This window comes from Thalassophryne amazonica, chromosome 16 (genome assembly GCF_902500255.1).
Source record: "Thalassophryne amazonica chromosome 16, fThaAma1.1, whole genome shotgun sequence".
NCBI lineage: Eukaryota > Metazoa > Chordata > Actinopteri > Batrachoidiformes > Batrachoididae > Thalassophryne > Thalassophryne amazonica.
In genome coordinates, this window is record NC_047118.1 from 76,498,001 (window position 1) to 76,507,756 (window position 9,756).

The 9,756-nt window shown below is 41.7% G+C and overlaps 1 long non-coding RNA gene across 1 annotated transcript; it reads left to right on the forward strand.

Annotated features, from left to right (window-relative positions):
• The first annotated feature begins 2,243 nt into the window (after positions 1–2,243).
• On the forward strand, positions 2,244–9,269 carry LOC117528601. Its single transcript, XR_004565830.1, has 3 exons — positions 2,244–2,285; positions 6,517–6,673; positions 9,143–9,269. It is a non-coding gene; the product is annotated as an uncharacterized LOC117528601 (long non-coding RNA).
• The last annotated feature ends 487 nt before the right edge of the window (positions 9,270–9,756 follow it).

Consider the following 9,756-nt stretch of genomic DNA (forward strand, 5'->3'; position numbering starts at 1 on the left):
AAATAAGGCCAAGGCAGCAAGCAGCTGGATTGAAAAGATTCAGACCTTCTTTTTCCGTGAGGACATCAGCATAGCCGTGCCAGGCAAGACTGTGTCAGTTAGCTAGAAGCGGCACAAAGCTAAATACATCATGAGCATGACCGTTGCAGAGGCGTACAAGATGTTCAGACAGGAAAATCCAGCCTTCCCTTACAAGCTGACAATTTTCAAAAAACATCGCCCAGCAAATGTGAGGATCCCAAAGATGAGTTGATCGAATCCAGTGTACCTGCCCAAAACACACCAATGTTGAGAGAAAAATCATCGCCTGGAATAGCTGGATAAAAAAAGAAGAAGGGTGGTCCTGTACTACCAAAACTGAAGGAGCTTGCTTTAAGAACTGTTTGCAGCATGTCAAACATGGAATGTCTCCAGTGCCAGTGCCAGAGATGTGGTGTTGCATCACCTTTGGAAGAGGCATGGAAGGAAGCAGAAAGGTTCAGAGAAAAGGTAGTTTGGCTCAGGTGGGAAAATGTGAAGTCAATATGGAAGAACACCAAAGGAGAAGATATAGAAAAAAAACCAAGCAACAGCTGGTGAAAAAGGAGGGAACCCCCAGGGACCACTCAAGGTCCCAGAGTTGGACAATGTCAGGGCAGCTTTCGAGGAACTGTGAACACTAAATATTGCAGCACTCCTAAGTCTGAAATTGCACACTTGTGAAAATTGCTTAAATCATGTTAAATGCATGTTGTTCTTGGCACTGATTTTTCAGTTTTGATTTGAACCTGCTATTTGTGACTTTTCTGGACTTTGACAAATTTTTTTTGTTAAGATTTGTTGGTAAAAATCTGAAATGCTACATATCTCCAGGCACTGAGAATACCAATAAGCAACTCGTACTGTAGTCAGCCCGCCCTGTTTGGCTGTTGGCACTGATGTGTTTTAAGTGCCCTCTGTCCCCTCCATGCTCCTATCCAATTAATTTAACAGGCATTCATGGGAGATACTAGACATCACCTGTTTGGCCAAGTACTGTTGGGGGTGGTGGTTAAAACAGATCTGAGTGCATATCCTGCAGCTAAAGCCCAATAAACAGAGTGATATTCAAGTTATATACTTCAAAGTGCTATGAAATTCTACTGAATAGTATTGTCTCTAAGGCATGTCACTTATGTCACGTCCGTCACACCTTGTGTCATGCCCGTCACACTGATGATTTGGTGCTCCTGAGTAAGAGCAATGATCATCAGTGCATAAAAAACAATATAGATGGTAAGTACTTGGTTGTAACAACAGACCTAAAGAGTTCATTTGTTATTCATCTCATGAAGAATCAAACTGCAAAAGCTTTTCTTAAATGTTTTGGGCTTCTGGCACAAATTTAAAAATTCAGGGTGTGGTGTGATGGATTGCACCCTGAAAAGCTGTTCTGTTCTTATTCATCTGAAAGCATCTGGCCCCCTCTGCCTGCAAATGCTTAGAAAAACAGTTGCATGTTGTACTTACTAAGTTACTGTGGTGTTTATGGGGTGTGACGGACGTGACATAAAGTTCTGAAGCACCAACTTCAGCCATGGCATTTTCAAAAAGTCATAAAAATATTTACTTTTCATATTGATTTCCATGTATTTGATATTGTGTTAGTTTAGAATCAAGAATCAGAATTGTTTGGAGATTAAAAAAAAATAATATCCTACATTTTTACACAGTTGTTCCATTTTTTGTGACTTCACTCATAATAGTAGGAAGCAGAGAATTAATATAGTCATAATGAATGCTTCAGTCAGAACACAAGACTAGTGAAGCAAGATACGCCACTGTTTATTATATGGAGAATATATATTTAAAAAGGCATTACAATAATGGTCTTATTTAAATCATTATGTTTTGGTGATGCGAGCTTCTTGTTTTTCATCTTCTTGTTCGATCGGTCAGCGTGAGCAGCATCATGTTCCTATGAGGGGCATCAGCTCACTTTGTCTCCATCTCCTCCTCAGACGCCTCAATGCAGCTGTCTTTGCCACTAAAGAAAAACAGGAAAACAATGACAATTTAATCCATGTTTCCTGTCTCGTGATCTGACAGATTTTTACTTTCACATGAATTAAAATAACAGCAACAGAAATGTTTCTTGTTGTACCTGTCTGAATCAGTCTTGGACAGTTCTGTTCTGTCTGTTGAACGAGGACGGTGAATCCAGGTACCTTAGCAGGGGACACGGGGAACGTTCCTCCTGTGTATGTCTGTACCATCCTCGTCATCTGAGTGAAGAGAATTTGACACACAGACCAAACAGTTGATTTGTTGAGTATCGCACTGAACATTACTCTTCTGTAGTAACTGTACATTTTTTTCACTACAATCAGCAGCAGACGGGGGGGGGGGGGGGGGGGGGGCAATCCCAAAGTTTTAATTAAAATATGAGAAAGATCCTGCATAAACAAACACTGATTGATGGTGAGAGAGAGTCAGTACTAAACATCTCACTTTACCCCCATTTCACATTAAGCTGGATCCACAATCATTCAGTGTTTGTTCCAGAAATGTCAATCTGAACCATTTTCCCAGATGAGACAGCTCCTGATTGTTTACCTCAAAAGTCAGTTGGGAAACAGCTTCTGCATGCTTTGCAACCTCAGCCAGCATGATCATCATCTGATCTTTCACAACCTGGTCATAGGGCAAAGTCTTCTTTTCTGTCTCAGTCACAGGTTCTTCCATGACATGAACCTAGACAAAACCATACACGTGGAAAAAAGTACAAAATTAAAGGACAAGAATCCAAATGTTGGAAGTCTCTCAACAATCGATATGTGACACATAAGATTCATAATCTAATGTCCCTGAGTGGGGTGTTTGTGTGGCTGTACCATGACGATGTCCTGCTGGTTCTTCTCCACTTGGACATTTGCCTCATGAGTGTCGTCTTCACTGCTGACATTCAGCATTGATTGGTCACACCCATTTTCCTCATCTGGAAGAAAAGGCAGATGGAAAAGAGAAAAACAAAAAGGAAGATGTAAAAAACACCCACAGCTGATAAACCCAAATTTAACAGCTACTTTTGTTTGGCTTCGACTCATACCTTCTTCATCCAGCATTGGTGGGCTGTCTTCATTGGGAATGGATTCCTCACCTTCCTCAAAGGGGCTTGTGCAGTCTTCATCCTCCTCAGACATACATAACCCCTCTACTGTGGAAGATAGTTAACATATAAACTCACCAACTCATAAATTAATTGATAAACCCAAATATAACAGCTACTTTTGTTTGGCTTCTACTTGTACCTTCTTCATCCAGCACTGGTGGGCTTTCTTCACTGGGAATGGATTCCTCACCTTCCTCCATGGGGCTTGTGCAGTCCTCATCCTCCTCAGACATACATAACCCCTCTACTGTGGGAGACAGTTAACATATAAACTCAACAATTCATAAATTAATTGATAAACCCAAATTCAACAGCTGACTGTGCTTGGGTACCTTTCTCAGAGGTTGGGATGCTGTCCTCCTTCTGGGACTCATCATCTGAACAAGGCTCTTCTTCTCCTATTGGTCTTGGTGTTGCTTCTGCTGTCATGCTTTCCTCATCAGGGCTCTTCAGCTCTGATTGGCCACACTCATTTTCCTGCTGATTGTCCTGTAGGGTCAAAATATCACGCAAATAATCAAATCAGTGCATGAATAAGATTCAATCAAACAAAAATACACAGTGAGCCAACGGGAGTGATCATCCTATACATTTAACGACTAATCACAAAGAAAGATTAAACTGCATTTTGGAGATCTCGGATTTCTACTGAGTGAATAGTGTTGTTCTGAATAGTTGTGTTCTGGCTCTTAGTCCATTCAGTGTTTGTTTGGACAGGGTGCTCAGTCGGGTTGATCGCATTATGACCCTGAAGCAGGTGATGTGGGTACTGACCCTAAATTACCAACAAAAACCAGTCTGTGGAAATTAGCAGCTAATCCACCCTGAGAAGAAGACAAAAAGCTGAAGCCAACATTAAATGTAACACCCGTGATCTTAGGCTCTGTAGTATCACAGCAAAGTCAAATTCAAACTATTCTTTGAGGTTTATGTGGGAAGTGTTCATGTGAATTCTGGAGATGACTCAGTAATCCAGTTGATATGTGTCATGTTTAGAAGGTCATGATAGACAGATGCACCTGCAGCATTTGGACTAAGAGCAGAAGTTCTTGTTCAGCCGTGGATATGGTCATCTCATCAAGCAGCAGCTGCTGGCATATACCATAGGTGGTGCTAAAGATGAGCCTTGCTGCCTGATGACAACATAGCGCATCAGGTGAGAGCTGTTCCTCATCTGGAAAAAAGACAGATGGAAAAGAGAAAAACAAAAAGGAAGATGTAAAAACATCCACAGCTGATAAACCCAAATTTAACAGCTACCTTCCTCATCCCACATTGGGAGGCTGTCTTCATTGGGAAGGTAGTCATCTGCTGAAGGAACATCACCTTCCTCAGTGGGGCTTGTGCAGTCCTTATTCTCCTCACACATACATAACGCCTCTACTGATGAAGACAGTTAACATATAAACTCAACAATTCATAAATTAATTGATAAAACCAAATTTAACAGCTACTTTTGTTTGGCTTCTACTCATACCTTCTTCATCCAGCATTGGTGGGCTGTCGTCACTGGGACGGGATCCTTCACCTTTCTCAATGGGGATTGTGCAGTCCTCATCCTCCTCAGACGTACATAACCCCTCTACTGTGGAAGACAGTTAACATATAAACTCAACAATTCAGAAATTAATTGATAAAACCAAATTTAACAGCTACTTTTGCTTGGCTTCTACTCATACCTTCTTCATCCAGCACTGGTGGACTGTCTCCATTGGGAAGGCAATCTTCATCTTCCGCACTGGGGCTTGTGCAGTCCTCATCCTCCTCAGACGTACATAACCCCTCTACTGTAGAAGACAGTTAACATATAAACTCAACAATTCATAAATTAATTGATAAAACCAAATTTAACAGCTACTTTTGCTTGGCTTCTACTCATACCTTCTTCATCCAGCACTGGTGGATTGTCTTCATCGGGAAGGAAGTTTTCATCTTCCTCAGTGGGGATTGTGCAGTCCTCATCCTCCTCAGACAAACATAACCCCTCTTCTGTGGAAGACAGTCAACATATAAACTCAACAATTCATAAATTAATTGATAAAACCAAATTTAACAGCTACTTTTGTTTGGCTTCTACTCATACCTTCTTCATCCAGCATTGGTGGGCTGTCGTCACTGGGACGGGATCCTTCACCTTTCTCAATGGGGATTGTGCAGTCCTCATCCTCCTCAGACGTACATAACCCCTCTACTGTGGAAGACAGTTAACATATAAACTCAACAATTCAGAAATTAATTGATAAAACCAAATTTAACAGCTACTTTTGCTTGGCTTCTACTCATACCTTCTTCATCCAGCACTGGTGGACTGTCTCCATTGGGAAGGCAATCTTCATCTTCCGCACTGGGGCTTGTGCAGTCCTCATCCTCCTCAGACGTACATAACCCCTCTACTGTAGAAGACAGTTAACATATAAACTCAACAATTCATAAATTAATTGATAAAACCAAATTTAACAGCTACTTTTGCTTGGCTTCTACTCATACCTTCTTCATCCAGCACTGGTGGATTGTCTTCATCGGGAAGGAAGTTTTCATCTTCCTCAGTGGGGATTGTGCAGTCCTCATCCTCCTCAGACAAACATAACCCCTCTTCTGTGGAAGACAGTCAACATATAAACTCAACAATTCATAAATTAATTGATAAAACCAAATTTAACAGCTACTTTTGTTTGGCTTCTACTCATACCTTCTTCATCCAGCATTGGTGGGCTGTCGTCACTGGGACGGGATCCTTCACCTTTCTCAATGGGGCTTGTGCAGTCCTCATCCTCCTCAGACGTACATAACCCCTCTACTGTGGAAGACAGTTAACATATAAACTCAACAGTTCATAAATTAATTGATAAAACCAAATTTAACAGCTACTTTTGCTTGGCTTCTACTCATACCTTCTTCATCCAGCACTGGTGGACTGTCTCCATTGGGAAGGCAATCTTCATCTTCCGCACTGGGGCTTGTGCAGTCCTCATCCTCCTCAGATGTACATAACCCCTCTACTGTGGAAGACAGTTAACATATAAACTCAACAATTCAGAAATTAATTGATAAAACCAAATTTAACAGCTGCTTTTGCTTGGCTTCTACTCATACCTTCTTCATCCACCACTGGTGGGCTGTCGTCACTGGGAAGGGATCCTTCACCTTTCTCAATGGGGATTGTGCAGTCCTCATGCTCCTCAGAGACATATAACCCCTCTACTGTGGAAGACAGTTAACATATAAACTCAACAATTCATAAATTAATTGATAAAACCAAATTTAACAGCTACTTTTGCTTGGCTTCTACTCATACCTTCTTCATCCAGCACTGGTGGATTGGGAAGTGTTCATGTGAATTCTGGAGATGACTCAGTAATCCAGTTGATATGTGTCATGTTTAGAAGGTCATGATAGACAGACGCACCTGCAGCATTTGGACTAAGAGCAGAAGTTCTTGTTCAGCCATGGATATGGTCATCTCATCAAGCAGCAGCTGCTGGCATATACCATAGGCGGTGCTAAAGATGAGCCTTGCTGCCTGATGACAACATAGCGCATCAGGTGAGAGCTGTTCCTCATCTGGAAAAAAAGACAGATGGAAAAGAAAAAACAAAAAGGAAGATGTAAAAACATCCACAGCTGATAAACCCAAATTTAACAGCTACCTTCCTCATCCCACATTGGGAGGCTGTCTTCATTGGGAAGGTAGTCATCTGCTGAAGGAACATCACCTTCCTCAGTGGGGCTTGTGCAGTCCTTATTCTCCTCACACATACATAACCCCTCTACTGATGAAGACAGTTAAGATATAAACTCAACAATTCATAAATTAATTGATAAACCCAAATTTAACAGCTACTTTTGCTTGGGTTCTACTCGTACCTTCTTCATCCAGCATTGGTGGGCTGTCGTCACTGGGACGGGATCCTTCATCTTCCTCACTGGTGCTTGTGCAGTCCTCATCCTCCTCAGATGTACATAACCCCTCTACTGTGGAAGACAGTTAACATATAAACTCAACAATTCATAAATTAACTGATAAAACCAAATTTAACAGCTACTTTTGCTTGGCTTCTACTCATACCTTCTTCATCCAGCACTGGTGGATTGTCTTCATCGGGAAGGGATTCTTCATCTTCCTTACTGGGGCTTGTGCAGTCCTTATCCTCCTCAGACGTACATACCCCCTCTACTGTGGAAGACAGTTAACATATAAACTCAACAATTCATAAATTAACTGATAAAACCAAATTTAACAGCTACTTTTGCTTGGCTTCTACTCATACCTTCTTCATCCAACACTGGTGGACTGTCTTCATCGGGAAGGGATTTTTCATCTTCCTCAATGGGGCTTGTGCAGTCCCTATCCTCCTCAGACGTACATAACCCCTCTACTGTGGAAGACAGTTAACATATAAACTCAACAATTCATAAATTAATTGATAAAACCAAATTCAACAGCTACTTTTGCTTGGCTTCTACTCATACCTTCTTCATCTAGCACTGGTGGACTGTCTTCATCTGGAAGGGATTCTTCATCTTCCTCACTGGGGTTTGTGCAGTCCTCATCCTCCTCAGATGTACATAACCCCTCTCCTGTGGAAGACAGTTAACATATAAACTCAACAATTCATAAATTAATTGATAAAACCAAATTCATCAGCTACTTTTGCTTGGCTTCTACTCGTACCTTCCTCATCCAACATTGGTAGGCTGTCTTCACTTGGAAGGTATTCTTCTTCTGATAGAGCATCAGCTTCCTTAATGGGGCTTCTGCAGTCCTCATCTTCCTCAGTCACAGAAAGGTCACTGCTTGAAGGACTCTGCATAGACTCCAGACATTTGTCTTTGTCTAATTCCACCAAGGGATGCTCTTGTTCCTTTTTGGACATCATAACATGGCAGCTTTGTTATTTATTTGGACTCATTATAACCATTTCAGACTTCATATGGATTTGGTGCACTCAGAAAACTGATGCATTAGATGAACTCAATTCAATTATGAGCAGGGTTTCCCTCTAATAAATATATGTAGCCCCAACTCAAATAAAGTACATCCATGCAAGATAATTTAATTTAATTTAGTTGGCACTACATATATATAATTTTTAGATGAAATCCTGCCTATAATTGAACTGAGCTCATCCAATGAGCCATTTGTTTGAGCGATACACTCAAAAAACTGACTCACTGGACTGGATTCCAGCTACTAAATATATGCAGTCCCAACTAAATTAAATTACATTATCTTGCATGGATGTGTTTTATTTGAGTTGGGGCTACATATATTTACTCAATGAAAACTTGCTCATAATTGAATTGAGTCATCCAAAGAACCATTTTTTGAGTGTGATGATGTTTCATGTACTTATTGAGTTATACCTCTTCAACAGGAGAAGGTGATGGTGTCCGTGGGACTTTCTTGTCCTCCTCCTTCACCCAAAGTTGCTTTTTTCTACGGCCCACACGTGACCTTGCAGCAGAACGTTTCAATGCTTCCCGCTGCTTCCTGTAGACTTCCTGCAGTCTTTGTCTTCTCATCTCTGACTGCTCTCTCTGTAACATCTCCTTTCTCATTTTCTCTTCAATCAGTCGCCTCCTCATTTCTTTCCTTTTCTGCACCATGAACATTCGAACTGCTTCTACATCATATGGTTTTTTCTTCATATGACCTGTTCAGCATTTACAAAAAGACAAGATGTTACAAATGGCAACAAGTACATTTGAATTAAGTATGGTTCTGGGAGCGTGCACAGGTGCAACACATCACTGGAACCTTTTTGGGTTCTGGATGGCCATTACACAAGCAGGTGGCTATGTCTTTGGCTGTTTGGTCCTCAACACTGATGCACCTGCATCCTGGATCATGACCAGAGAAATGCACCATATGGCCAAAACTGTCACTGGTCATCTTCCCTCACAACGCAAGTGACAGACAGAATAGAGCCTCATAGATCAGGATCGGGAGGCAAACTTGCCATGGCAACTCCAAACTGGACCAAATTGAAAATTTACATCTCCATTTTACAGAATGTTTTCCAGTTGCCCGAGCAATCATCTACCCTCACATCACACATGATAAAATAGTGGAAAGACTCCCCTTGGCCCACTTCAGACTGCTGGACCCTCTGCAGTTTGCCTACCAGTCCCATCTGTGATTGGACATCACCATCATCTGCCCATTGCAGTGAGGACATCTACTCCTGGATGGAACAGGTGGCACTTCTCCACTGAATTCAACAGCATCTCGCCACTGCTGCTGATGGAGAAGTTGCAGGCTGCAGCCCAGTCTCACGTTTTTTTTTTTTCATGCTCCAGTGACGAAATGAGTCAAATTTTTTGTGATAGGGTTTTTTTTACAACTCACTATTCCTAACCCTTCTCCTACACCCGAGCCTAACCATAACCCCCCCCCCCCCCCCCCCCCCCCCCCGCCCTCCCCCACTTTTAATTTCGTGCAGCCATCACGGAATGAATGAGAATGAATTTGTGCTGCCGTGATGAAAATGAGGCACTTTTCGTCACAATATCACGAACCAATAGATTAATGTATATTTCGTGCTGCTCAATCACGACTTGCCGTGAGACCAGGTTACAGGCTGATGGGTGTAGACACGGCATCTACCATCTCCTGGATTCCTCAT